The following is a 22,586-nucleotide window of genomic DNA, read 5'->3' as shown; positions in this document are numbered from 1 at the left end:
CAAGAAAATATGCTACTTTGTCAAAGCCTCTCCTTCTGAGTGGTGAACACCTCTTGAAGAGGCCACAGGTTCATCCTCTGACACTTTCAGAATGTTAGAGTCAAGTCAGAGGTTACGGCTGGGTCTATAGGTGAAAAGGGTACAGACTAAAGGCAGAGCAAAGAATGGAGTTATGGCAAACTTTGGTCTTTGCAGACACATGATCCAGATGTTGCGTGAGGGTCTCTGTGAAGAAATAACAGGAATGAATCACAGCGGCCTTGGAAACCAGCCAATGGGGCTTTTGTTATACTGTGAGGAAATTCACTGGGCAGCATGTGTCACTCTCTGAGATGGACCGAGGCTTTACGTGTGTTTTGCATTGTTTTGGTTTAAGTTCCACAGTAGGCCTTGAGGTACCAACTAGGGCTGCAGGTACTGAGCTCTAGGTTTCCTACCAGGGATACAATACAAGATGTGGTGCTGTGCATCTAGCCACGAAAACTGCAATGTGTCAATTGGTATCATGGGCAGGGTGTAGGGGTGGCTCCCCTACAATCTCTTATGGTTGTTGGAAGGGACAGAGAAATGTGAAGTGCTCTTCTCAATCTATATCACACATCACAAATACAAACAACTAACATCACTTCCCTGGGTAAGGAAAAATTTTTGCAGTTTGTAAATATTTCACTTAGGTGAGAACTTGAGCCAATATTATACTGTTTTTGAGACTCTGTGATATTATCTGTAAAATGAGGATAATAGTCACCGCCTCACAGATTGGTACAGTGATTGAATGTGTCTATGTATATAAAACACTAAGCAGAGCGTCTAGTATATGTTAGTGCTTATGGTTAGTCATTATTAGTAGCAGTAGTATTACTGTTATCAGGCTTCCTTGATGGCTCAGCGATAAAATCCCACCGGCAGTAAGGAGACACAGCGATGCAGTTTCGATCCCTGGGTTGGGAAGATCTCCTGCAGGAGGAAATGGCAACCCATTCTGGTATTCTTGCCTGAAAAATCTCACAGACAGAGGAGCCTGGTAGGCAACAGTCTATAGGGTAGCCAAGAGTCAGGCATGACTGAGTGACTAAGCACAGCACACATTACCGTTATCAACATCAATATTACAGCCTTTACTCTGTGCACTTGTCACTGTTCTCAGGGTGATTCACAGAACTGTATTTACTGCCTCAGTGTATTTATTCCCTGAACAAAAATAACTACTTCATAATAGAGACCACTCTTTTAAGATAGTTTTACTAATTTATGGTGACAATCCAAAATACAATGATGATTTAAAAATAGTTGTAATGAGGTGGATGAAACTGGAGCCTATTATACAGAGTGAAGTAAGCCAGAAAGAAAAACACCAATACAGTATACTAATGCATATATATGGAATTTAGAAAGATGGTAACAATAACCCTGTATATGAGACAGCAAAAGAGACACTGATGTCTACAACAGTCTTTTGGACTCTGTGGGAGAGGGAGAGGGTGACATGATTTGGGAGAATGGCATTGAAATATGTATAATATCATATATGAAATGAGGCACCAGTCCAGGTTCGATGCACGATACTGGATGCTTGGGGCTGGTGCACTGGGACGACCCAGAGGGATGGTATAGGGAGGGAGGCGGGAGGAGGGTTCAGGATGGAGAATACATGTATGCCTGTGGCAGATTCATTTCGATATATGGCAGAACCAATACAATATTGTAAAGTTTAAAAATAAAATAAAATTAAAAATAAATAAATAAATAAATAAAAATAGAGAGCCCTTAGTCATGTCAGGACCTTTCATTTCAGGACCTATAGAATAGCTTTGCATATGGACCAAACGGATATTTTTACAGAACAAAATCTGTAAAAACAGAGACAGAAACAATGAAAGAAATTTATATTTATGTGGAAATGTCTTTAATTACAATTACTAAGCAAAAGGTATTATACATTAAAGCTGCAAACAAATCTGTGAAGAGTGTAGGTTGGCACCCCATAATGGGGTCTGTCCCAATGCATCACAGAGTGGTCAGAACCTGTAAGTCTCAGGGTGAGAGTGGGCCATGGAAGTCATCTGCAAGCTTGTAAGAGCTGTGTATGGAATCATTGCAAGAACTAGAAACTCTCCACCTGTAATTATTAGCCTTAAATATTTTCTGCAATATGAGAAATTACACACAAGCAAAAACAATGAAACCCCTTACTTATTCTGGTCCTTCAGTAACTGGTTTAATAAACCTGTCCATTATCTTGTTATTGTCTGAACATGGAATCACTGATGATTACAAAATCAAAATCAGAACACTGTTCTTTAGAGTGCTTATTGTGTGAATTGCTAGAGGCCTTATTGGTTGGAGAATATCAGTGGTCAGTTTATTGGAGAAAATTACATGCGCCAAGCCCTTCAGGCAAGAAGTGTAACTTTTCCTGCAGGATCACTAAATTCATTGAGTTAAGGAGAGCTTTAGCCAATTGTAACAAACATGGATGAATTGTTACTGAGGCAACCATTTGCTGAAATGGCTTTCCAGACAAGGGAAAAACAATACTGGCCCATTTAGTTAGCTTAATTATTTTAATAAACAGTTCATTTTAATTTTCATTCACTTTCTTTAATTATGGAAGATTAACAAATGCTGGTGAAGTTTCTCTCTATACCTCTTTCCACCAAAACCAGGCTGTGGATAGCTAAAGATCAAAGTCATTCCTCAAATAACTTCCTCATAAATTGTTCAGTAATTTGAATACTTAATTTTTGCTTTTTGAATAGACAAATGTTTACTAGCCATAATGCTATACCACAATGACAGATATCCTATGTTTATACCAGTAGAAAAATATAATTTTGGAAAAAGCCATTTGCAATTGGCTATGGATCTATTCTATTTATAATATTGAATATAAACACACAAATCCCACAGAGAGGAAAATGTCTTTCCAGTTGAATTCTCTATCAAACTGAGACATAGAATGCTAATTCTGCACCAGTGTTGATGAGTTCAAATTCTAAAAATATTCCTTTTAATGCATCACCAAATACTTAAGTTTGAGGTTAGTTGAAACTATTAGAATATTTTTCAAATTTTAGAATAAATGCTTTATTAAAATGCACATTTAAATGAGACACATCTCCGAGATCTGATTCCTTAAGTTGCTAAGTCCTCAATAACAATAATTAAAGCTTCCATCTCATTACTAATAAAATGAAAAATTGAATATTGTTTATGTACTACTAAAATTAAGATTTATTTTTGAAAAAATCTTGAATATTACTGAATCAAAAGTCAACACAGAATGATACTTTACTTAAATCTATTTCATCTATCATATTTATTTCCAAAATAAAGAGAAAATAGACAAAGTAACAAATTCCTTTATATCCTGTATGAATAACATTCTAGAGCACTGCTATGTGTGGGGTGAAGATCTGGTCGCAAATCTTACATTTATGGCTTATAAGCTATTTGACCTATGACTGCTTTATTTAACTCAGCTTCCTTTCTTTATTAAATGTGGCCATGAATACTACCTTATTAGTTTTCTGGCAGTTACAATGAGTAGACAAATGTCTTTCCCTTGCCTTTTCTGGGGAATGAGGGGTGGACTGGTTTTCTGGAGATTCATTCTGCTCCCAGGTCTCCACTGACTGCCCTACTATATCACATCTGTTTATTGTACACATCTTATAGAACCGGAAAAAATTATATTTGCTCTTTTGATTCTATTCATCTATTACTTGGATAAGCAGATGCTGCTGCTGCTGCTAAGTCGCTTCAGTCGTGTCCGACTCTGTGCGACCCCATAGACAGCCTCCTACCAGGCTTCTCTGTCTCTGGGATTCTCCAGGCAAGAACACTGGAGTGGGTTGCCATTTCCTTCTTCAATGCATGAAAGTGAAAAGTGAAAGTGAAGTCGCTCAGTCGTGTCCAACTCTTAGCGACCTCATGGACTGCAGCCTACCAGGCTCCTCTGTCCATGGGATTTTCCAGGCAAGAGTACTGGAGTGGGATGCCATTGCCTTCTCCGGGATAAGCAGATAGGTATCCCAAATTAAAGAAACTCCAAATGTGAGTTCTATGAATGTAGTATTTTCATAGCTTTCATCTTTGCTTTGTTGTATTATTTTTGCTCATTTCTGTGTATTCCACATTCACCCCACTCCAGTACTCTTGCCTGGAAAATCCCATGGATGGAGGAGCCTGGTGGGCTGCAGTCCATGGGGTTGCTAAGAGTCGGACACAACTGAGCGACTTCACTTTCACTTTTCACTTTCATGCATCGGAGACAGAAATGGCAACCCACTCCAGTGTTCTTGCCTGGAGAATCCCAGGGATGGGGGAGCCTGGTGGGCTGCCATCTATGGGGTCCAACAGAGTTGGACATGACTGAAGCGACTTAGCAGCAGCAGCAGCAAGACCTTTTAAAACTAACACCCCCAAAAGATGTACTTTTCATTATAGGGGACTGGAATGCAAAAGTAGGAAGTCAAGAAACACCTGGAGTAACAGGCAAATTTGGCCTTGGAGTACTGAATTAAGCAGGGCAAAGGCTACTAGAGTTTTGCCAAGAGAACACACTGGTCATAGCAAACACCCCCTTCCAACAACACAAGAGAAGACTACACATGGACATAACCAGATGGTCAATACCAAAATAAGATTGATTATATTCTTTGCAGCCAAAGATGGAGACGATCTATACAGTAAGCAAAAACAAGACCGGAAGCTGACTGTGGCTCAGATCACAAACTCCTTATTGCCAAATTCAGACTGAAATTGAAGAAAGTAGGGAAAACCAAGAGACCATTCAGGTATGACCTAAATCAAATCCCTTATGATTATACAGTGGAAGTGAGAAATAGATTTAAGGGACTAGATCTGATAGACAGAGTGCCTGATGAACTACGGATGGAGGTTCAGGACATTGTAGAGGAGACAGGGATCAAGACCATCCCCATGGAAAAGAAATGCAAAAAAGCAAAATGGCTGTCTGAGAAGGCCTTACAAATAGCTGTGAAAGAAGAGAAGCAAAAAGCAAACGAGAAAGATATAAGCATCTGAATGCAGAGTTCCAAAGAATAGCTAGGAGAGATAAGAAAGCCTTCCTCAGCGATCAATGCAAAGAAATAGAGGACAACAACAGAATGGGAAAGACTAGAGATCTCTTCAAGAAAATTAGAGATACCAAGGGAACATTTCATGCAAATATGGGCTCGATAAAGGACAGAAATGGTATGGACTTAATAAACACTTGTTGAGTAGACAAACATAAAATTCCTATAGAACATGTGTGATAAGCTTTCGAGTGAGGAATGCTATTTAAAACTAATAACCAGGGTCAGAGGAGAAAAAGTAGAATATGTCAGATTTGGAACTGGAAATTCAAGAAGAATAAGTTCTGCGTGCTATGTGGCTTCAGTTGTGTCCAACTCTTTGTGACCCTATGGATCATAGCTCACCAGACTCCTCTGTTCATAGGATTCTCCAGGCAAGAATACTGGAGTAGGTTGCCATGCTCTCCTCCAGGGGATCTTTCTGACCCAGGGATGGAATCTACATTTCTTATCTCCTGCATTGGCAGATAGGTTCTTTACCACTAGCACCATCTGGGAAGCCCAAGAAGAATAACTGCTACTGTTACTGCTAAGTCACTTCAGTTGTGTCTGACTCTGTGTGACCCCATAGATGGCAGCCTACCAGGCTCCCCCGTCTCTGGGATTCTCCAGGCAAGAACACTGGAGTGGGTTGCCATTTCCTTCTCCAATGCATGAAAGTGGAAAGTGAAAGTGAAGTCACTCAGGCGTGTCTGATTCTTCGAGACCCCATGGACTGCAGCCTACCAGGCTCCTCCATCCATGGGATTTTCCAGGCAAGAGTACTGGAGTGGGGTGCCATCGCCTTCTCTGAAGAAGAATAACTAAGGCCACACAAAGAATAACAGCAAGTGAAGTAACAATGTGGCAGATACTTGTTTCAGGTGGTGACTATCCATGACTCCCACCTGCTGAAGTTCATGTCTTCATGTAATCCTCTCCCCTGAGCATAGGCAGGGTACATTTTTTTGATTCTACCAAAGAATATGGCAAAGGTGATACAATGCACATGATTCCGTTACATAAGACTGCAATGTCTGTGTTGCTAGAGTATGTCTCTCTTTCTCTCACTGGCTTTGAAGAAGCCAGCTGCCATGAATTCTATAGTTACAAGGAACTGAATGTTGCCAACAACCATATGAGCAGTGAAACAGATTCTTCCCTCATCAGATCTCCAGATGAGAACCCTTTCTAGCCAACATCTTGATTCCTACCTTGTGAGAACCTAAGCATAGGACCCCTCAAACTGTCCCCAGACTCCTGACCCACAAAAACTGTGTCATAATAAATGTGCATTGGTTTAAGTCAGCAAGTTTGTGTTACTTCATTATACAGCATTAGAAAACTAATAAGGTTAAGATACAGAAGCAAAGAAGGAACAAAACTAAAGTTTCAAAGATGTGTAGGTACAGAAAACAACATTCATGTCAGATTTTTCTTAAGTCATAAAGTATTCACGAAGTGATGTCTTCATAAGATCAGCTCTAACTTGTCTCAAAGGGGCCAGACCTAGGGGCCATAGGTAACATTAACACAACAGCCACGGCAATCTTCTTGTGAACCACATAACACAATTCTGTTTCAGAGCCACAGCCTTCTGCTCACTGCCCCAAACAAATGTATTAAAATATATGTTTGATCACAAGAGGTGAACAAAGATTAGTGCAAATCCTTCATCACTAATGACAAAAGTTTTAATACATATAACATCACTTTGAGATCTAAAAATAATACATAGCTTGGATGTCATAAGCAAGTAGGATTATTTTCTCTACTCATATTGTGAATTATTACATGAAATCAGCAGAAGGGATACAAGGATAGAGGTTTTTCAAGTATCTTGAGGAGTTTTCTTCATGAAGAGGAAGGGTGTTTACATATGGCAGAAATCTCATACCAAATGGAGGTATCATTTAAAGTGGAAGGATTCTAGCTTAGGGAGTTACAGCTCTGTGGGACACGGTGCCTAATTCTACCGCACATGAGACAGCCTGGGAATTTTGATTTTTCCAGTCTTTATGTGGGTCATAGTCACCTTTGCAGGTGTCTGTCAACCAGAGCTGCAGACTTAGAGCAACAGCTCAGGGAGACCCTACCATATACACAGGTGGCAGGAATTTGCAGCCCTGACTTTCTGGAAGTTCTCAGTCTTCAGACATCCTCATGTCCTCTCTCCCAGAAGGTCCAGACGGCAGGCTGCCTGGCAGCTTTGATCTTAGCTTCCACCATCTCAGTCCAAAGTGGAAGAAATGAATGCCCCTTCCTCCAAATACTTCCAAGCTGAAGCGCATTCTGTTAACTAGAGTTTAGTTTTGGAGCATTTGTCATTTGAGGCATCCTGTAAAATTCTTACAAGAGCTAAATCAAAATGTGTGAAGAAGTAACACCTAAAATTATAAGAGGTCCATCATCAATTTAGGCCACATAGTTGCTAGGCGTTGTCTTCTGTTGATACAGTTTTTGCCTTTCTTCCTTCACTCAAGTGCAGGCAACTTTGATGCACCTGTGCGTGCTAAGTCACTTCAGTCGTGTCCAACTCTTTGTGACCCCATAGACTGTAGCCCGACAGGCTCCTCTGTCCATGGGGTTCTCCAGGCAAGAATACTGGAGTGGGCTGCTATTTCCTACTCCAGGGGATCTTCCCAAACTGGGGATCAAACCCGCATCTCTTATCTCTCCTGCACTGGCAGGCAGGTTCTTTACCAGTGCACCACCTAGGAAGCCCAACTCCTCGTCAGGTATGGTTAGCCTTTGGGAAACTAGGGGGGATAAGAATATTACATACCCTTTATTCTCATGAAATAAGAATGCAGAGTTCAGAGATTGACTGCAACAGATCCATTGGTTATAAAAAAATTATTGCAAAAGTTGAAAAAATTAAAAGAAAGGAAAATTACTTCTTCAGGGAAAAGGGAATGTAAAACTAAAACTAATTTCTTATAAGCACTAATTGCTTAATTCTGTTATTAAGTGAAACACAGATCCACAATTATTACCATTTAAAATGCAATTATGAAAATATAATAAGTTCCCATTTTTTTTATCTTTAATCTTCTCCACATTATTTATTAATTAGTTCTTGCAGTAATCCCAAGAGATAAGGGTAATATTACTAACATCCCAGTAGTACAGACTTCAGTAGCTTACCCCAAATCAGTAAAATTGAGCTTAAAATAGAAACAAAATGAACAAGGGAGATTAGGTATTTCATTGGATCCAAGAACTGAAGAATTGGAAGATGCTTAATCCAACTTTACATTATGTATAAAGTGAGACCTGAGGGGATGAATGACTTGCTATAAGGTCTCACAGCTATCACCAATAGGTCCAATTTCTAAACCACCTGCACTCTATTTCCCATTCCTTCCCTTAGCCATTCCATATCAATTATGCCCGAACTGTGCAGAACTAAGTACCGGGCAAAATGCTGTGGTTCTGTGAGCCAGAGCTATGGTTCGTGCTCATTAGGACTCTTTGGTCTATTGGGGGTGTACTAAAGGGTTAAAGATGCTGAAACAGAAGTGAAGGGACCTACAGGCACTAAAGGAGGTTTGGTATAATTCTGGCATTCTCTAGAAATTGGTTCCAACATGCATGGAGAGCAAAGGTATGGGCCAAAAGACATTTACAGCAGGGCTCAGTGGTGAAGAATCAGCCTGCCAATGCAGGAGACATGCATTCGATCCCTGGGTTAGGCAGATCTCCTGGAGAAGGGACTATCAACCCACTCTAGTATTCTTGCCTGGAGAATTCCATGGACAGAGGAGCCTGGTGGGCTACAGTCCATGGGCTAGCAGAGTCAGACACAACTAAGAGACTGAACTGGCACCATGCACACATAAACTCTAAGGGGGTTCAACACACAAATGTCTGCATGGGCTGAGAATTTCCAACAAAAGGGTGAGTCCAGCATGGTGTGGGTACACATGCAACACTGTGAGTGGGGAGGGCTGTGATCTCTGGAGGTTGGGTCCCACTTAAAAGGGGCAGCCATACTCAGGCCTGCTTCAGTATTCCTTGTGTTTATGTGAGCCCAGTGCTGCTCGAGTCACTCTTTTTTTTTTTCTTTTTTCCCCTCAAAGACATCACAGCATAGATTTTGTGAAATTTCCTGAAGCTCCTAACTTGGCTGCTGGCCTCATAGGAGCAGAGCTAGAATAAATTGTCCAGCCAATTAGCAAACATATAATATATGAAGAACATCTTTAAAATGACTTGTGCTTTAATTCACTCCTTTCCCCTTGAGATCTTTGTATAGTCTTGTTAACTTAGTTTTTTCTCTGAATATCTGGTTGTGCACCAGTGATGGTCTACCCTGCTCAAATCCTTGAAAACTAAGAATTTCCAAACTCTGTATTTTTTTAATCTAGCCAATTGCCATGGTATGGTAAATGTGAACTTATGTTCCTTTTTGCTTGAGTATCTAATATACCTGCTGGGATTATTCTATCCCTATTACAGGTGTTAAAAGAGCCCATTACTACAAGTGGGATGTTCAGCAGTTCTTGATGCCATGTACCATTTTAACAGGTTTAATGCAGGTCAGACACAGTTGCAAAGGCTTTGTATAGAGTATCTCATTTATCCAAATAAGCAGTCTATGGTATGGGTACTATAACTGTTGAAATTCATCTGCGAAACTGAGGCTCAAACAGGTCAAACAACTTTCAAAGTCACACATCCATTCAGTAGTTCAGTGTCATTCAGTTCAGTTCAGTGCAGTTCAGTTGCTCAGTCGTGTCCGACTCTTTGCGACCCCATGAATCGCAGCACGCCAGCTAGATAATAATAATAATCTTAAAGTCAATGCTTTCATTATTTTATCTCCCTATGATGCCAACACAAGAGTTCAACTAGTGAAAAACTTAGTAAGTACCCAATACTTTCTCTATACAACAGTGAACAATCTAGAGCACATATTTTCTTTTGAGTTTAGACTGCAAATCATATTTTCTTTTGAGTCTAGAGTAGAAGTGTTTAGATTTTCTGATACTCTGTATGCAGAGGTTAACACAACAGAAGGAAAGAGGCTGAGTTTTCAGCCTCTTTACAGGCACCATAAATTCCTTGGGGTAATTACTATTATAATGAGTATCCCACCATTATGGTTATATGTGTGTGTGTGTGTGTGTGTGTGTGTGTGTGTGTGTGTATGTGGAGAAGGAAATGGCAACCCACTCCAGTGTTCTTGCCTGGAGAATTCCAGGGACGGGGGAGCCTTGTAGGCTGCAGTCCATGGGGTCACACAGAGTCGGACACGACTGAAGCAACTTAGCAGCAGTAGCGGCAGCAATGTGTGTGTGTATGTGTGTGTGAGTTAGTGTGTTAGTCACTCAGTAGTGAGACCTTTATACATATATATGTGTGTTTGTATACACACACACACACACACACACACACATAAAGCAGATCTGCACAGTAAAAAACTAACAGGGGAAAAAAAGCCCATAGTTTGAAATGGAAGGACAGTTCCTTTCACTACCAATTAGTGTTGGTGTTGGAGATGCATTGGGTTGGAGCAGAGTAAAGTCAATGGTATGTGAGTACTGAGACTTTCCTTCCAACCTTGCAGCCAGCCTAAGTTTCAAATACTTGCTCCATACCCTGTTAACTTCATGAACTTTGGCAAATAATAACCTGTTACAAGCCTTATTTTCTTGGCCTTGTAATGTCAGGTGAAAGATTACATGAAATGCTTATTAAGTTCCTAGTGGAGTGTTTAAAACATAGTTCAGTTCAGTTCAGTTCAGTCATTCAGTCATGTCTGACTCTTTGCGACCCCACGAATCGCAGCACGCTAGGCCTCCCTGTCTATCACCAACTCCTGGAGTTCACCCAAACTCATGTCCATCGAGTCAGTGATGCCATCCAGCCATCTCATCCTCTGTCGTCCCCTTCTTCTCCTGCCCCCAATCCCTCCCAGCATCAAAGTCTTTTCCAATGAGTCAACTCTTCTCATGAGGTGTCCAAAGTACTGGAGTTTCAGCTTTAGCATCATTCCTTCCAAAGAACACCCAGATAACCATAAATACCACTTTTTCCCTTTATTGTTTGTTTTCTCATATTGTTTCTCTTCCTTGTTTCAGAGACAGGGGCTGGGGACAATTCTCTTAGAGTTAACTAACCACATCGTGCCCAAGGATGGATCCAATTGATGAGAATAATGATGAATGTTTCCTAGTATTAGATATTGTGCCAAGTCCTATAATGGACTTGCATTAACTTGTCTAATAAATTGTAGCATTTGAACATGAACTTGTTTCTGTGCTAAGAAACCCAAACTTGGGCACGGTCATAAAAAACAACAGTAGCTGGCCACTTAACCTCAGTCAAAGTAACTAGAAGCACCATAAACTCTTTTTTTTTTTTTTTTTTTTTTTTAAATACACATCTATTTATTATCTCACTGTTTCCATGGGTCATAAGTTCAGACATAGGTAAGTTCTTTTCTCAGGGTCTCACAAAACAGCAATCAAAGTACTGGCTGGGGTTGTGATCTCACCTGTGACTCTGGGTTGTCTTCCAAGCCCACTGGTTGTTGATGGGATTCAGGTTCTTGCAACTATAGAGCTCATGGCAGGTTGCTTCTCCGACACCATTAGGAAAAGGTCTCTGAACTCAGGGAAGGTCTATGTTCTTTTTAAAAAGTGTCAACTAATTAGGTCAGGCTCACCTTGAATAATTTCCCTTTTAAAAAACTCAATGTCAAACTGACTACATCTTGATCAATGTGCAAAATCCCTTCACTTGTGCCATAGAACATAACCTGATCATGAGAAAGACATCCATAATGATTACAGAATTCATCCACATCTGGGGGAAAGGAGATTACATAGGATTTATGTTAGGACCCTGTAGTAGACAGAATTCTACCATAAATTCCTGATTTTGTGTCCTCATTTTTGACAGTGAAACATGAAATAATACAGGATTCCTTCTCAGATGATAGTTATTTTCCCCTTTGCTCCAATATTGCACCCCTAAATATTTTTTCTTTAATATAGTATTCATGAAATAATGTTTAATTTAATATGTTAACATATTAATATAATAGGATTATATGAAAATGTCCATTTAGAATATGCACACATGTTTTTATTTAAATATGAATGCTCTTTAACTTCATGGTGTTCCAAAGTGTAGCAACATTTTGGGAATGAAAAAACTGAATATGCCAGTAGCATGAATTATGTTAAGCCTTGTGCAATATTTTTCTATGAAATGACTTTTTTCTTCAAAGTGTTCAGTAAGCTCATAGTCAGCAGTTTAATTATTCTTTGCAAGCATAATAACTTCCTGAGAACCAAGAGCACTATTTTGTGACAAAGCTGGTTTCCACATTTTTTTTAATAAGGAAGGGTTCAGAGTGGTGATTTCTTGATATCCCTGAAGGTTTTTTAGGAGCGATCTTATCCAAGCAGTACATTTTCTAAAGATATAAAGGGAGCCGTAAACTGTTCAGAAAGGCTGAAGCATCTCATTTCTTTCTTATATTTCCTTTTTCTAGGGATAGTTCTCTGCAAGACCACAGGTAGTCATAAAAGCATCCAGACAACCTCCTGCTCAAAATCCCAGGCCTGTTAAGAAATATTCATATCTGCACAAAATTGCTGATGATAATAAAAATAATGACAATAAATTCTACAGACTTGGAAAGTCCCATGAAAATTCCTCCCTATAGTTTTAGCACTGTCTTTGCATATTCAGCTTTGAAACTTCCATCTGCAGTAATGCTGAGTGCTCTGCTTGAGTGAATACCTAATCCTTCCAATAAGTTACAGTCACTAAAAAGTGCCTGTCCCATGAAGCAGAAACTGACTATTTTGCTGAATTTTACTGCTGGTTATCAGGAACAGTGTGCAGGACAAAACAATTTCATACTGACCTCTCTACCATATCAAATATATACAAATAGATCTGTTCCTCATGATTTTTAAAAGTTAGATTTTTACACTGATTAGAGACTGGAAAGAGACCTTTATGATTTTGGCTGATACTCCTATAGGATGGAGAATTTAATCTGTAATTCAGAATTAATTATTTGGTTTTAAAAAGAAAAAAAAAATTATATTCAGGGAACACCCTAGGAAATTCTGATCTAGTAGCTACTTTATGCTGGGGCTTAAAAGGCTGTGTTTCTGTTTTTAATATCCTCAGGAAAAAAAGAAGCAATATATATCTAGCATATGTTAAAGTATATGACTATATTGAATATATAATATGAATCTTAAATATATATTTTAGTCATATTATATCTATATGTTATGAATATGTACATATTTTAAAAGATATAAATATAAACTCTAACTACATTTTATCCTAGAAATTCCTTATCAACAAATGTTTTGACACATTCTCTGTTTTGACACATAGAATTGCTTCATGTTCAAGACTGTTCAGTACTTACAGCTTTTTCTTTTTTTTTTTAATTATTGAATAACTAGAAATAACTTAAATGTCCACACTAGGAAAATGAAGGTGAAAGTGTTAGTCACTCAGTCGTGTTCAACTCTGCAACTTCATGGACTGTAGCTCACCAGGCTCCTCTGTCCATGGGATTTTCCAGGCAAGAGTACTAGAGTGAGTTGTGATGCCCTCCTCCAGGGGATCTTTCCAACCCAGGGATCAAACCTGGGTCTCCAGTATTGCAGCAGATTCTGAGCGGTCATCTGAGCCACCAGGGAAGCCCTAACAACACTAGGGGATTTGACTGAATAAATTATTAATATTATATAGCCATACAATGGAACACCATGTAATAGAAACAAATGTTAGATTTACACAGTTGAAATTGACTAATGATAAATTATCCAAGATACACTGTTAGAATATGGTGTATTTGTAGTATAATCCTGAAAATTTAGCAAAATTTTATAGAGAAGAGGGTGTTTACTTTTCATCTTAAGTTCTTCTAAGCTAAAAACCTCTACACACACAATTCTTTTCATTTCGTATTTGCATGTATTAATTTTATAATTTAAATGATAAAACAAATTAAGAATACACACAATTCTGATGTTCTGATATTTGTCCTGTATTAAGAACACTCTGGTCCTCATATGATATTGATGTCCTAGAATAAGTTTTAGTGGCTAGAGTGCTGAACAATCAAATCAATATTACTATTTAAAATTTTGCCCTATGGGAAAAGTATTTATTTTGTACTCAAAAATGATCACACCTCAGTTATCCTTTAAATAGACTACATGCACGATGTTGCTTTATAATACCCTGTTGACAGTGAAATGAAATATAATAAAATATACCAGATATATATGCTCAGGAGTGCAATCAATGGGTCCCATGGTAATGTTATTTTTAGTTTTTAAGGAACCTCCCTACTGTTCTCCATAGTGGTTGCAACAATATATCCAGATAAAACTATAATTAGAAAAGACGCATGCACCCCGTGTTCATAGCAGCACTCTACAATTGCCAAGACATGGAAACAACGTGTGTGTGTGTGTGTGTGTGTGTGTGTGTGTGTGTGTAATGTTACTCAGCCAAAAAGAAGAATGAAATAATGTCATTTTCAGCAACATGGATGGATATAGAGATTATTATATTAAATGAAGTAAGTCAGAGAAAGACAAATGCCATGTGATATCACTTATATGTAGAATCTAACAAAATGACACAAATGTACTTATTCACAAAACAGAAATAGACTCACAAACAGAAAACAAACTTATGGTTATGAAAGGGGAAGGGGGAAGGAATAACTTAGGAGTTTAGGATTAACATATATACACTATTAAATAAAAATAGATAATTAAGAGGGACCTACTCTACAGCACAGGGAACGATACTTAATATCTTGTAATAATTTCTAACAGAAAAGAATTTGAAAAAGAAAAAAAAAGTATATATATATAAAATCACTTTGCTGTACACGTGAAAGCAGCACACCATTGTAAACCAACTATACTTCAATTTAAAAAAAGGAAAATAAAGCCAGAGGAAAGAGGTGTCCAGAGCATTAAAAGAAAAAAAAAGTGTACTGTTTCACACCACCACTTAAAGATAACACCTGATGGAGATCTGATGACATACTGATGACGATAATGCAACTGTATTATTTTCAACAAATAATAATAATAAATAAATGTGAAAAACTTGCCCACATGGAGAATCAATAATGATATCACAACCCTGATAGAAGACTCAATTCAGGCAGTTGACAGTACTAAATTGAAAATATCCATCTTCTACATTGGCAGATTTTTTTTTTCTTGTAGTACTATTATTTGTTAACCTTGTGATGAAAAGGCAGGGAGGTGACAGGGCCAATTGAGAGGACTCTGGAAGCTAGGAGCCTTGAGTTTCATCCTAGAAGACGGAAGGACAAACTTGACCACACTATTTAACCTCTCTGCATTTCAACTTTCCTATCCTCTGTGAGGTGAGAAGAACACTTGCCATCCACCCCATAAATGGATTGAAAGGACTGTGAGGGAGTTCATGGAAAGCGCTTTGAACTGCTCAGAAGTAAACTTTTACAGAAGTACAAAGCCTCACATCAAAGGACTCGTTCTTACCTTTCTGAGGCAATAGGGAGCAGTTCCTGGAAAGGATAATGTATAGGCCTGACAGTGAGTGTTCCTTTTCATTAAAATAATTGCCATGGCAATTTCTTTTCTTTCTTACATGGACATTGTTCACGTGCAGCCTTGACAAAACCCGACGTTCCTTCTCAGATCACTGTGAGGGGTCTCTGAGGCTCTTTTTTTGGCTCATTCAGCTGCATTATTCAGCCGACAGGTATAAAACATGCTACCCTCTATCTCTCTCTTTAAGCGTTGCTAGAAAGCAGTCTTCTGGGGGGAAAAAAGTAGAATACATTCCAGGAGGTTATTTATGCGTCCACCTGCTGTGGCCATATTTGAGGCAGGACAGACTTAATTCACTCATACTGATTATTCACCCTGACTTGTTCTAGAATCACAGGTCTTTCTCCAACTATCCATCCTGCATTCTTGGGTACCATTTGTGCACTGAGCCCAAGAGAAAAATGTTACATCGGTCCTAGAAAAGGAATTTGCCTGCTAAATAGTGCTGAAATTACATAGCAATTTCAATCTTTCTTCAAACCAACACCTTGTGCAGTTTACAGTACTGTCCTGGTCCCACATTAAAATTACCTGGGTGATTTTAACAAGATGAGTTAAATTAGAGTCTCTGAGGCTGCTGCTAAAGCCTCTGCAGAGAGATGTTGTAAGATTGGTGAATATACATTGCAAGTGTAAATGAATGTAAATGAATGAATGGATGAATAAATTGTTTTCCAGGTATTTCCTGAGGAAGAACCCTGATCTAGAGAGTCAAACATGGCTAGGATACCAGTACCACTGTAACTGTGAAATACTGGCTCTGTTCCGTGCAACTCCATCAATGACCACTGCATTTCTCAAGGCTCTTCTCAGAGTGACTCATGGATGGCTTATAAGAGTATCAACTAGAGGGATGGCTTGTTAAAAATTCATATTCTGAGGCCCAACCACTGAACTGCAGACTCAGAACCTTATAGGGGGTAGATAGGGCACATTTAGGCATTTAAAATCATTTTCTCAAGTGATTGATCCTTGCATATTAAGTTTTAAAACAAGAACTAAAACTCTCTCTGGACCTTTCCTTTCCTATCTTTTTTTGAGCTTTCTCAGGACCCAGATCCTCTGCTAAGTGTTTAGGGCACATTACCTCTTTTTTATCTTCACAAATGATAGCAATTCTTACTCAGAGAAGAGGAAATTAAGGCCAAAAGGAGAGAAATGACTTGCTCAAATTTTCATGCTTAGACACAGGTAAAAGCAGTAACCAAACTGATGTTCATTTTTTCTCAAAAACTCAGTAACACTTTCATCCTTGACACTTAACGTTATTCCCTCAAGTCATCAGGTCCTGGCCTCTCCTTATCCCATTGCTCCACCTTTTAACATAGTCTCTGATATGCCAAACACTCATATCACACTCAGAGGATCATCTTTACTTGTTTCTGGACTCATCAACAAATGAGCCGCTATTTTCAATGGTTCTTTTCTGAAGGTTCTAGGCCTTCTGACGGCCCTTCAACTTTGCTCATCACATCTCACTGAAATCAGGTCGGCCTTGTTGGATGAGCTCCTCTAATTCTGCCCTATTGGCTACATTACCTTCTCCTGCCTGCGTCTCTCCATCTTTCCCACAATTGTAGAAGGAGAGACAGCTTTTGCTGGGACCCCCACCTCTTCCCACCTCCTGCACTCTCTCCTGCCCAAACTCAGCCCCACCCTGGACTCCCCCTCTCCACTGGCTTTAATCTCACCTTTGTTTAAATATGTTTAAATTCCCACTATTTTCAAGCAATAAAAGTTTGTGAGTTTGAAAAGAGTTTTCTTTCTGTTTTCCCAAGCAATCTCTCCTACACCTCTCCTCTGTTTTCTCAGTACTACTTTCCTCCTTAACTCCACTCTCCCCTTGATGTGGCTCTCTTCAAAGTTATCAAAATCCATCTTCAGGCCAAATCCATTTGTCAATGTTCAGTTCCCTACTCAGCATCTGCTCACCTGACAATTAATCTTCTTTAACTCTCCCCACCCTCAGCCTCTGGGATGATCAGTCTTTGTTGTTTTATTTTGATTTTTGTTCTTCTTTGCCTCTACTTAAACAAGTCTCTTAAACTTTTTTGAACTTCAGAATCTTTACCTCTAAAACAGAAAACAAAATATTGGACTCAATATGTCATACAGAGGCACAAGAAAGTGAAATGTCTATTTTATTTATTGACTTATTCAATAAACATTTATAAAGCATCTACTATATGTATATGACTAAACACTGGAGTGTAAAGATGAAATTGGCATGGCCATTAATGTTAAGGAATACCAAAATGAAGACCTTGACAATTAATCACAGTGCTTCATTTATTCATTCACTTATTTATTCAATTAATTTTAACTAAGTATCTATGATATGTCAAGCAGTTGTCTAGGCACTAGAGACATAACAATAACAAGTCTGAATAAGCACTGCCCTCATGAAGCTTGGTGGAATCACCCATATAGCTAGCTAGCTAGATAGTATCAGTGAGAAGTAACAGATATGAAGGGAAAAATGAGTAATAAATAATTGTGGCAATGAAGTGTGCTAGAACCATGGTCAGAAACTACTTCTTTGTGGAGGTAACATTTTGGTCTAAGGCCTAAATAATGAAAGGAGAATCAGATATTTAGAAAGAGCATATGGAGATGGCGCTGCAAGTACAAAGGGCCTGAAATTTGAATGAACTTAGTATGCCAGAGGGGCATAAAGAAGGCCAGGAGACTTTATGAAGGTGAAGAGAGTTTGGAGAGGTCTTATATGCCGTGTTAATTAAAGCATCTAATTTTAACACTACATGCCAAAGAAAGTCACCAAGAGGTTTCAGGTAGGAGAATGCCATAATCTAATAAATATTTTAAAGAATCATGTGAAAACTGTGAGAATAATTGATTGGGCTTGGGAAACAGTGGAAGCTGGAGAAGTAGTTATGAGTTCATCTCAGTAGATCAGGCAAGAGATTAGTTGAGATGGTATAGGTAGTGGCAATGATGATGGTGTGACGTGCTCATATTTTGGTTATAGTACATGCTTTATACTAATATTTATTTGCTTGGTGTTTTACATTTTACCTACCAGAATTTTAGTTCTTTGAGCACACAGATGTCGTTTCAGGCATTGTTCTACCCTCCAGCCTCTGGAACATTTCCTGACATGCAGAAGGGGCTTAAAAAAAGTAATCATGTGTTGAGTAAATGAGTAAATAACTTGGGTGTGGGTGCTGAGATAAACCCCTGAAAGTTTTCACTTTCAGCAGTTGGGCTGAGAGTGTTCTCAACCAAGGACTGGGAGAAAGAAGTGGTTTGTGGGTGGAAAGTAAGAGTTCCATTTTAGGAGCTCAGGGCTAGGATTTTTTTTTTTTTAATTCATTCAAGTTTTATCTCCCCATTTATCTCCCCATTATCTCCCTTGCTCAGCAAGAGCAGGTGTTCCCTTCAATTCTCCAAGGGTGCTCTCCGGAACCAGCAGTATCAACTTAACCTAGACTTGTTAGAAATTGCCAGTTCTTGGGGCCAAGACCAACTGAATCAGAAGCCTAGGGGGAGTCCAGTGATTTGTATTTTAACAAACCTTCCTCCAGATTCCGATGCACTCAGGTTTGAGAAACACTGGTCTAAAACACTGTTAGGTATATACAGTTACCAGGAATAATTAAACAGTAAATGGATAGTTTGAGGTAACTGTTCAAATTAGCACACTTCAGATTTTTTTTTTTCTTGCCTCTTGTCAAATTTCCTTTTATCAGTCAGCCTTCCTTAGCTGCTTTAATTAGTTTGTCCACAGAATCCAGTGTTTTCCTATTTTAAAAAATTACATAGCAATAGTAACAATAAAGCTTCCCAGAAATAATTCTAGGGTTTCAAAACACTCTGAGCATTTAATTTTAGCTTCAGAGGAGCTATGGAACAGCAGAGATAAGAGTTCATATCACATATGGACATATTTAGCCAAAGTTCTGTTAGATGAATTATTGATGATCACATGATAAGGTTAGGCAGATCTGAGACTGTATTCTTTGGTAAATATGAGAATAAGCCTCAATTTCAAGTTTTCCTCATAATATTCTGGTACTATCTATGTCATAGAAGCTCAATAAATATTCGTTGGCTAAATGAATAATTCCTGAAATATTCTGTACGTTGCAAGAAAATGCAGAAAAACCTTAGCAAGACAAAATCAAGCAGGAGAGAATGAGAGAAACAGAGAGACTGAGCCAGATACACACACACACACAAACACACACATACGTACACATACACACACAAGAATAATATATAATCCTGTTTCCTTTAATTGGAAACTCACTAAGCATCTGGCAACTCACTCACATCTGGCAACACTATCCAGACCCACTGTCCAACAACATGGGAATTTTGGAGGAGATATAAATTATAATTTGACATTGACTATCATTTTCTTCCTTATCTTTTTAAGACTATAGTTGATATTAACATGATATAATTTTTGATGCTCTTTTCTTCTCATACTATCAGTTAATTGTGCATTTGGAAGTGTTTCATTATTCCTGTATTTTGACCTCTGTTTTGAATTACCCAAGCAATGCAAAAAACTGGCAACATCTCCATCTCACTGAGATTGCTTCTTGCCAACATTACCTGTCTCTCTTTATTTGAAATCTAAAACACATTCCTTCTCTCACTAGAATGCTTTCAGTCTATCAGACAGATGATGATAATGAAACATTCCTATATTTGCATAAAGATGTAGAATTTTGAATGTGCTTTCAAAATAGGTTGTCTGACTTAGCCTAGTTTAGAACACTCTAGACACAATTGTTTGGTTTTTATCCTAAAAGATATTTTAAACCTAAGAAGGAGCATTATTGCATTCATAGTTACATTCATTCAGTGCATCCATTTAGTGACTTACTGAAAATTAATGATGCTGATAATGATACCACTAGTTACAGCAAGCATTTTTTGAGTGTCTACTGTGTACCAAGCACGTGGCTATGTTTTAACATGGCTGGTAACATTTATCCACTCCATGAGCAGTACTGCTGTCCATACTTTATAGGTAGTCAAACTACAGCTCAGAGTATAAATGACCTCTCAAATCACACTCATAATTAGTAGTTTGAGATTTGAGCCCAGAAATTTCAGACTCTAAAGCCTGTGGTATTAACCCTTTTCCACTCCCATCCCCTTAACACAATTACCACCACACCCTGAAGCCTGTATTCAAAGTTAATGGTTCAGGTAATGACAAAACCCATTTAGTTCACATAGTCAAATGCAATGGGTCTATCTGAATTAAATCGATGCTTTGTTGGGCCATCAGGGCATAAATACACCTGGTTGAAAAGTGAAAAATCCCTTCAATTTCCTGGTTCCAAAGTTAGTCACAGCCATGCCACACTTCTTCCATAAAGTGTGTTGACAATCTCAAATTTTCACACCATTTAATCACATCTCTAATTTTCACCACTGCTCTCTTCCCCCACATCATTTTCTGCCTTTCGCTACTGGTTTTGATGTTGGAACTCTTGTTATTTCAGAAAACATGTGTTTGGCTCCCATTACACAGTAAGCCCATTATAAGCATGAGAAATACAGAGACAAACAAAAGCAGTCCTTTCCCTAAAGTTTCTTACAGTCAGGTGGGGAAGGGAGCATGTAAATAAATAAGGCATTTGTTCTTTTTATATTTTGGTCTCAGCTCTTTGCAACTTGTCTTAGCTGTCATCCTGGGTGTCAGTTGCCGTGGTTCTTTCTGGGAAAGAAAAAAAAATCTCCTGCTTCTACTTCTAGTTAAGGGAATACCATCCTGATGATCAGACATTTGGCGGAGTGCTTAAAGAAAGACAAGCGTGTGTGTGTGTGCATGCGCATGTGGGTAAACTATGTAGAATTGCTTCTTTCCTATGAAATCTCAGTATAAGCAGCCAATTTGAAGCTATGAAACAGAAAAAAAGACCTATGGTGATTATGTATAATTTAAATCAAGAAGATAAGATGGCCATGAATTTAGTGCTGAGATTTTGACCTCGCCTTCAATAAGGGTTAGCCTGTGTGGATCCCATTCCCGTTTAAGGATTCTCTTGTTTTAAGAAGCTGTGCCTAACTGTGCTTTCTTAGAAGGTCTATTTGAAATATTCTGGGGCTTCAAAGTATCACTTAATTATAGCAAAAAGCCTCTATCTTAAAACTATGAAATCAAAATTACGTTTTTACTTTTTTAGGACAGTTTCTAGAGGCAAGGCCTTCTCTAAAGGACCACATATAGCTATCGATAAAGTAGATGGTGTGGATTGCTTTATGCTATAATACATTGATTTAGACCAGACATTTTAGTTATCATCAGTTTAACATTTAATACTTTTGAACAGCATGTACAATATTCAGTTTCTGAGAAAAGGCAAACGTTGGATGTAAGGACTGAAATGAACTTCAGAATCTTCTAGCTGTCACATGCTCTTCTGAATGCCCATGGTAAATAGAGCTTATTTACAAGTATATTATTTTTCAGAATCCAGAAATGGTCTAAGAATCCTTCTCTACACAGTGCTTCAGGCATTCACTGATAACGGGTATGAGTGGGCTCATGACATTGGACCTACTTGCCAATATCACTGTAAATCAAGCTCTTTCACTTACAGAGGACTACAGTCCATAGGGTTGCAGAGAGCCGGACCCTACTGAAGCGACTTAGCATGCATACACACACGCAAAACTGATTTTCAGAATGGTACTGTGACTTATCCAAAGCCAAGCAGGTCAGTAGCCAAGTTGCTTCTATTTCTAAGATTACACACTACCTCTACTCATTAACCCAACTACTTGGTATGGAGATTGTGTAAGGCAAGGGGATGATTTTTGATTGAGTTCCCAGTTGCCTTCTCATCAACATTAAAATCAACAGGTTTCTACTGACAGGGCTCCTTTCCACCCCCACAGTGATTCTAAAATT

The 22,586-nt window shown here is 38.6% G+C and overlaps 1 protein-coding gene across 4 annotated transcripts in view; it reads right to left on the bottom strand.

Annotated features, from left to right (window-relative positions):
• The window catches only part of KCNIP4 (potassium voltage-gated channel interacting protein 4), a 1,300,658-nt gene that overhangs the window by 495,198 nt on the left and 782,874 nt on the right, over positions 1 to 22,586 (bottom strand). The window lies entirely within an intron of this gene.

Source organism: Bubalus bubalis, chromosome 7, assembly GCF_019923935.1.
Source record: "Bubalus bubalis isolate 160015118507 breed Murrah chromosome 7, NDDB_SH_1, whole genome shotgun sequence".
NCBI classification, from domain to species: Eukaryota; Metazoa; Chordata; class Mammalia; order Artiodactyla; family Bovidae; genus Bubalus; species Bubalus bubalis.
The sequence above is the reverse complement of the archived record's forward strand: the minus strand, read 5'-3'. Positions and strand labels throughout refer to the sequence as shown.